This window comes from Gossypium arboreum, chromosome 11 (genome assembly GCF_025698485.1).
Source record: "Gossypium arboreum isolate Shixiya-1 chromosome 11, ASM2569848v2, whole genome shotgun sequence".
NCBI classification, from domain to species: domain Eukaryota; kingdom Viridiplantae; phylum Streptophyta; class Magnoliopsida; order Malvales; family Malvaceae; genus Gossypium; species Gossypium arboreum.
In genome coordinates this window covers 50,346,675-50,355,383 of record NC_069080.1, presented here as the reverse complement: position 1 = coordinate 50,355,383, position 8,709 = coordinate 50,346,675, and the positions used below count along the sequence as shown (strand labels likewise).

At 34.1% G+C, this 8,709-nt stretch overlaps 1 non-coding gene across 1 annotated transcript; it reads left to right on the top strand.

Moving 5' to 3' along the window:
• The first annotated feature begins 8,048 nt into the window (after nt 1-8,048).
• On the top strand, nt 8,049-8,155 carry LOC128284549 (small nucleolar RNA R71). The gene has a single exon (XR_008274973.1). It is a non-coding gene; the product is annotated as a small nucleolar RNA R71 (small nucleolar RNA).
• Nucleotides 8,156-8,709: the final 554 nt, after the last annotated feature.

Genomic DNA, 8,709 nt, shown 5'->3' with positions numbered 1-8,709 from the left:
GAATCTGAGCTAGCTTTGATAATAGTATAAAACACGAGAAAAATAAACAAAGTAAGCTATAAAGTTTAGTAAGCTCGTATGAGATAAACTTAATACAATCTCTTAAATATATTCAATAATTTGAATATACCAACATATAGCTTACATTAATTAACAAACCTTTCAAATACTCAATTATGAGAGTATACACTTCCTTCACAAGTTTCCACGATTTGAAACTTATATAATTCATATACGTACTTGTATCATCTAACATCAATCTCAAACTCATCCACATCTATTGTTTACCCGTTGAACCATTCAGAATAGAGGTCGGATGCTCAGGAATCTTGCAAACTAAGTACCTATATCATGGCCCAAAGCCAAATCAATATAACTTATGTCTGAAATACTGATATCATGGCCCGAAGCTAAATCAGCTGATATTCATGGCCCAAAGCCAAATTGATACAACTCGCACTCGAAGTGCTAATACCATGGCCCGAAGCCAAATACATGTATGCCCTAGTGACAAGTCTCTAGTATCCTAAACTATTCCAAATGTTCAACCAGGATTTTGAATGCCGAATTTCTATCGAGTCAATGTCGAACTTTTCCGAAGTATTATATTCACAACTTATATAGTATCAAAGCATTTAAAATACATTTATAACAAAATTTATCACATATGCACCTACCTCGGGTTTGAAAACAATGAAATTGGTCGATTAATCGAGTACTTTGTCTTTTCCCCAATCTAATTCCAAATTCCACTTTTCTTGATCTATATAATATTAAATTTAGCTCATTTAATTATCCCTCTATTCAATTTAGTCCAAAACACACATTTAAGCACATTTCCACATTTGCTCTTAATGTTTCACCACTTTTACAATTTAGTCCTTATTCCACAAAATCTCAAATTAATGAAATTCAATACCAACCCATGCTAGCCGATTTACCAATTAGTCACTAGCAACCCATATTTTTCAAATTTTAAAAAATTTAACACACATTTTCACAAATAAATCTTTGTTTTGCATTTTTACTCAAAATCACTTTAAAAAATATGTAAATATAACAACAAGATTTCATATTTCATCATCAAACATCAAAGAACACATACTTTCATCAATGGAAACTTTCAAAATCTTTAACAGATTTGCAAAATAGTCCTTGGGCTAGATAGACCTAGTTGCAACAATCACAAAAACATAAAAATCATTAAAAACGATGCAAAACGAACTTATAATTGCACAAATGAACTTGGCCAAATGAAAGGAATAAAAATGGATTCTCTATCCTTAGTTTTCGATGTTGATCACTTAATCAAGATGATGATATTATGTTATTATGTTTTTAACTTATTAATTAATCAAATTACTAAATTAACCTTAGCTATAATTCATGAAAACCATATAATGCATGCCCATCTTTGTCCACTCACAAATAAAATGGTATAATTACAACATAAGGACCTTAACTTTAAGTTCTATAGCTATTAGGCACCTTTAGCTATTAGAACTCAAGTTTTACACTTTACATGATTTAGTCCTTTTTATCAAATTGACCATTGAAACGATAAAATTTCTTAATGAAATTTTCACACAATCACTCAATCATGATGAAAACATTAAAATAATAATAAAATAATTATTCTGACCTCAGATTTGTGATTTCTATTCTGATTTGACTAAAAATGGGTTGTTACATAGGAGCATAAAAGTCACCATTTTACATCGAATAATCATCTAAAAACACATTAAGAACGGGATTAAAACATGTTACTTTTATCACTTATCAAATATCCCTACACTTAAGCGTTTGCTTGTCCTCAAGAAAATCCTCTACCCATATTCAAGTTAACTTTCTCAATTTGTCATTTTCATCAGTAATGTTTCAAGATATTCGAAGCAATCACGCATTGGAAATTCAACCAAAAGGGTACTAAAGATTCAAGCAGTTCAAGCTAAAAAATTTAAAGTACAAAAGTATAGGTGTCTCTCCCCTTATTGAAATAATTACCTTAAATTCGAAATCAATAAGAATTGACATCCTCACAGAGATTCACTCATGCACTCAAAGTGTTTAAGGTTCATAAAATATGCACTTAACAGTCAAATGAGAAATGTCATTACCATAAGCTTGCTTGAAAATCAAATCTTCACCACTAGAAAATGAGATGACACACCAATCAAGAGGTCTTTAAATTTTTGTAATAGGGCTTAGGTTAAGGGTATGGAAAAGGCCAGAAATGTTTGTTATAATCGAGATCGAATTAATAAGTTACCAAACTAGAAAAACAATCAATTGCTGAATCAAGAGAAATTACAAACTAACTATTCAAGCTCACTCAAATATTTTTTTTCTTCATTTTCATTTTGTATTTATTTTTTATTTTGTCTTTCTCTTCTTTTTTTAGAACAAAAATAAAATTCAGCAATTCACAAAAAAAAAAAGAAACAAATTTAGACAACTAACCAAATCCAATCTTGACAAAAAGGGAGTCAATAAAAATGATAGTTTTACAACATACATATGGGTCACAGGTTAATAAAAAATGGGTTAGAGAAAAAAATGTGTTAGGATCAACGGGGTTTACTAAGGGTTAATTCAATAAGTGAGATTTTTACAGGTTATTTGGGTTAAATCCTAAGTACCTCTATCATCTTAGTGTACCAAATCAATAATGTGGTCTCGACATGCATAATCGAAACAAGTTCTAGAATAACAAATCAAGTTAAAACACTCATAACCAATAATAAAATGAACAAGAAAATATATGCTCATAGGTTCAAAAGCTCACAAAAAAATTATGGTTTTGATGTCAAACTTGCAATTTCAAAATTTAAAGATAATAATTTAATTTAGGGAGACAGCCTAAAATATAATTTTTGAAAAACAACTTATCATGCTTGACTCTCTCATGTGTAAAAGTATAAATCAACCAATACATAACAATCCACAAATTAATCTAAAACAACATAAATAAAATTTCCAAATAAAAAAAATAATCACACTAATGGAGGGTATGAGAAAATTACTTAAATACAACAACTAATTCAGGGATTTTATCACAGATATACAAACAACCTCCCCACACTTAAAATGTACATTGTCCTCATTGTACAAACAGATATAAACACAAAATAAGTACAATATCAAAAGAGAGGGACAGAACTGAAACTGTTCTGAATTTTGATAAATTCTCGAGAATAGGATGAAGTGCATGTTTTCTATCAAACTAATAAAAAGATAAACACAAATAAATAAGAAGAGAAAGATATTACAAACTTGAATAAAAACAACCACCAAAATAATAAAAATCCATATAGTTCAAAATAAAAACAAATAAAATTAAAGAAGGGTCACAAACCAAAATAAAACAACTAAAAATAGAAATAAAAGTAGAATCACAAATAATATAAATAAATCAAATAAAATGAAAAAGATTACTGATCAGCGTCATGAGAGACGTCGGGATCATGAGGTGCATAATTGCAGAGAGAGATCCTCAAGTGTAACAGTGCGAGCAGCGCTAGGATGAATCGGTGGTGGAGAACAAGGTGGGTCCATATGGTGAGGAGGATCATCATCGAAAAAATCCTCATGATCATCCTGAGGATCAGAATGAGATAATCTAAATCGACGAAAACGCACTCCAAGTTGTCGCTCTATCATCCTCATATGACTCATAATTAATAATCCCTGCGGGATCATCTGTTCAACCAGTGTAAAGGAGGATGTCTGCTCCAGAGTATCAATGAGGCCAAAATACCTTGCTAGGTGAGTCACATAATGGTCCAAACAGATAGGACCCTTCATACTGAGGTTAGATTAATGGTGAAAAGATAGGGCAATGAAGTATGCAAGATCGAAGGGTCGTCGCGTCGCTATGCTCCACAGAAATTAAGCATCATATGTACACATAATAGAGGTGCTCTCCCTTTGACCGGTCAAAATGTATGCCAAAATAGCATAGATGTAGCGTAGTTCCAGAGGTAAATAGGTCGTCTTCGACTGACTTGGGTTATATAGTGTTGTAGTTGCAGTAATGTCAATCCAATAAAAAGAAGGTGACTGATGAATGTGGTGGTGTAATATGAGGAACCCCTCGGTACTCATGAACTCCTCGAATTAAAGTCCAAGGGTAGCTCCGAAACCTGAGACACTCGGATAAGGCATCGTATCACTGAGTCTAAAGAAAATAGTGTGTGCCTCATCCCACTACGACATAACTTGCTGTAGGGAAAATGTCAAATAGAACTCTTGTGTGAGCTCTAAATAAGTCAGCTCAACGATGGTGAAATATCAGTCCTATAGAGCTATATCGATGCGAGCCCAAACCCAGTCAACTAAATAGATTGCCTCTAATGCCTCCCAATCTATGTAACAACCTAAACCCAAGTTTCACTATCTAAGATGCTGATATTGGTCCTCGTGAAGACCTAGTGGAAATTGTATACATGGATGGCATGCGACGGGGGTGGGGCTCGAAGATGAGATTGCGCCCGATGTCTTCTGCTTTTTCAAAATGAAAACAACAACCTTAGATTTACTGTGAGTATTCATCATATGTTCTTGAAATGAAAGATAGAAGCAAATATCATATAACCAGGAAGAGTAGTGTCACCAATAGGTAATCGAACAAATAGATAAATTAATATAGTGGATAACACAATTCAACATGCAATCTATCTCAACACGAACATCCAAATCACATAATTAAAACTAATAACTATGCCTAAAACAAAAGACAAAACAAAAGTAATTAAATAAAGTAATAACAGAAACTAAATAATATAATAAACAACTATCTAAGTCTAATAGTAGTACTAAAATAAATAAATAAAATAATAACAAGAATGATAGTAATAGGTATAATAATACTAAATAATAACAATAATAGTAATAAAAAAACTAATACTAAAATTCAAAAAAAAAAATAATAATAAATAAATAAATCAACAAACAGGAAATAGGGAACCAAATGGCAGAGGGTGCGACGGTGGTGATAGAGGTGCATATGATGGAGGTCAACGAAGGTGGGTTGAATGGTCAGCGACACGCAGGACAAGAGGAATGAAGGAAAAACTAAAATAGTGTGAGGATCAGTAGAGGAGGGGGTGGAGGTGCGACGAACAGTGGATGAACGGGGCAGGGGAAAGTGAAGGAAAAGGACGAGGAAAAAAACTGAAGTCGTGGACAACGGTGGAAGATAATGATGGTGGTGTGCATGTGTAGTGGTTAGAACGATGACGGGGGAAAAGGATTTGGGTCGACGAAGAGAAGAGGGGAAAGAGAAAAAAAGAAGAGAGCTGGTGTGTAAGGCTTAGCTAAAGGGGGTGTTGCAACAAAGGGAACGACGGTGCGTGGTGATCGGACTGGCAAAAGTGATAAGTGATCGGTGGCGCGAATGGATTGAGGGAGATGGTTAACGGCACGTAAAGGGAGGGAAGTAAAAACATGTAAAAAAAGAAATTAAAACCCTAGAATTTAATAAAGGACACGGTCATGTGTTGGCCCGTGTTGCCTATATGTACCTTTTAACCCATGTGTAACACGACATTTTTTTAAAAAATAAGCCTAGTTTTAACAAGGCTTGGGACACGCCTGTGTGTCCAGGCCATGTAAGATCACTCTTCGCTTCTCCCACACCCTTGTGATAAGCCGTATGAGTTACATGATCTCACCACGCCCGTGTAATAAGCATTGTGTCTCACATGGCCATGTCTCTAGCCCGTGTAACTCTCTGTGTCCATGTAGGGAAAATTAAAATTGAAAAAAATTAGCTCTAGTATCCACATAGCCTGAGACATGCCCGTGTGTCTAGGTCATGTGCCCTCACACGGCCATGTCTCCAAGCCATGTGACCCCCCTTTTTTTCAAATCTTTTCAAAAAAAAATTCAAATTTTTTTAATTTTTTCTTCATTTTTTCAAAAAAAAAAAGAATAATAATAACATGAAATTAAAATAAATAAATAAATAAAAATAAAAGCACTCGGGTTGCCTCCTGAGAAGCACTTATTTTAAGTCTAAGCTCAACTTCCCTTTTCAAGCTAACAGTTACGGTGGATCTTGGAGCTAAAGCTCCTTTCTTTCGTTGTCAATATTACCACAAAAATAAGGTTTGAGACGATTACTGTTTATCTTGAATGTGCTAAATTCAGGATGTGTTGCCTCAATTGTACCGTATAGAAAAATGGTTTTTTACCACACATGGCTTAGACACTCTTGACTTAAACTCTGAAGGAAAAAGTCATGGATCCGATTTATCTAACATCACTTTGTCCTCAACTTTGAATATGTTAATTCTCTTCAAATGCACATCTTGGTGTTGCTTTTTTTCTTCTTTTTGTTTTCTCAGTTTCTCGTCAACCTTCGTTCGCCATTCATCTAGTTCGTCGAGCTGCACCATTCACTCTTCACTTGTCTCTCGAGTTCTATCACTTTGAATAAAATATGACTCCAACATGTTTTCATGAGGGATTTCTTACAAAGAATGTTGAGCCACATGGTTACTAACATTAACAGAACAATAGTATCATCTCGCTCACTAGGTACTCTCACAAAATCAAGTGCTTGAAGAGTAATTTTTTCATCACCTACACGATGCACAAGGTCACCAATACCCACATTAATAACAGTTCTAGCAGTGACTAAAAATGGTTGACCCAAGATCATAGGTACATCAATATCCCCATGCATGTCCAATACAAAAAAATCAATGGGGAATATAAATTTATCAACTTTCACAAGTACATCTTCAATAATACCCCTAGGATACCTAATTGATCTATTAGCTAATTGAATACTTATCCTAGTAGGTTTGGGTTCCCTAAGACCAAGTTGTTTAAACATCTTATAAGGCATAACATTTATACTAGTTCCCAAATCAGCTAAAGCACTTTCAACATTTAAACTACCAATGAGACAATGAATAGTAAAACTCCCTGGATTTTTAAGTTTGTTGGGTAGTTTGTTTTGGAGAATGGCTGAGCAAACTGCATTGAGCTCCACAATCAACAAGTCATCTATCTTCCTTTTATTTTTTAATAGCTTCTTTAAACATTTTACATATTTTTTCATTTGTAAAAGGGATTCAACAAAAGGTAAGTTAATATGCAATTTTTTAAAAAGTTTAATGAATTTACCATATTGTTCTTTTGTGTGTTCTCTCTTTAATGTTGCTGGTTAAAGGATTCATAGTTTGTATTCTCTATTTATTGGCTTATTCTCCTTTTTACTTTCATCAACCTCATCATTTTTCATAACAGCTTCTAGCTTCGACTTCTTTTTAGGCTCGACTAACCCTTCCACGTTTCGAACAGTGATTGCGTGGATTTGCTCCCTTGGGTTAGTTTCAATGTTGTTAGGTAAGCTCCCTTGTGGTCTTTCCAAAACAAGTTTGGCAAGCTATCCAATTTGAGTTTTGAGCCCTTAAATCGATGCTTGCTAATTTTTTAGAGTTGTCTCAGTGTTTTGAAATCGAGTTTCTAACACCGAAATAAATTTAGCCAACAACTCCTCAAGGTTTAGCTTATTCTTTTGCTGATAAGGTTGCTAAAAACTTGGAGGGGATTGTGACATTTGATTTCCTTAACCACCCCAAGAGAATTTTGGATGGTACCTCCAACTTGCATTGTAGTTACTGCTATAGAGGTTATTTTGAGGTTTAGAATTATTACCCATAAAATCGACTTGCTCATGCTCTATGCTAGAATTAAAAAGTAAACAATCTAAATTGATCATCCCCTTTCCATTCGCATCATATTGCACTATCGGATTCACCTGCTTAGTAAAATTCAAACCATCAATTTTGTTACCAAGAGCTTCAATATGATTTGCTAAAATAGAAACTGCATCAATATTAAAAGCACCTGTTGTTTTAATCAGTTTCATTCTTATGACTTGCCGCTGATAGTTATTCAGTGCTATTTTCCCAATAAACACTTGAGCTGCCTCGGGTGTTTTATTATTCAGTGTTCCACAAGTTGTTGCATCAATTAATTGCCTAGTCAAGGGATTCAAATCGTTGTAGAAAGTTTGGACTTGCAACCACAAAGGTAACCCATAATGAGGGCACATTCTCAAAAGATTTGTAAATCTCTCCTGTGCATCATATAATGTCTCCAATTCAATTTGAGCAAAAGAAGAGATATCATTCCTCAACTTAGTTGTTTTAACCGGTGAAAAGTACTTCAACAGAAACTTTCTTAGTCACTTGATCCCAAGTCGTGATAGAACCTTGTGGCAATGAATTCAACCATATTTTTGCCTTACTCCTCAAAGAGAATGAAAATAACCATAAGCGTATGGCATCATCAGAAACCCCATTTATCTTGAATGTGTTGCAAATCTCTAGAAAGTTAGCCAAATGAGTATTCGGATCTTTATCTTGCAAACCATCAAACTAAACATATTGTTGTACCATCTGAATTGTGTCCGGCTTCAGCTCGAAATTGTTTGCAGCAATGGTAGGTCTCACAATACTCAATTCAGTCCCAATCAGAGTAGGTTTAGCATAGTCAAACATAGTACGAGGCTATTGATATTTTGATTTTCTGCCATCCCCACAATAGTATCTTTTTCCTCGTGATCGACTATTAAATCCTATTGACTTTGTCTTGCTTCTCTAACCTCTCTACGATTTCTACAAGCAGTCTTTTCAATCTCACTGTCAAAAAGCAATGGACCCAACAGGTTTCCTATAGTCATAAACCAAAATA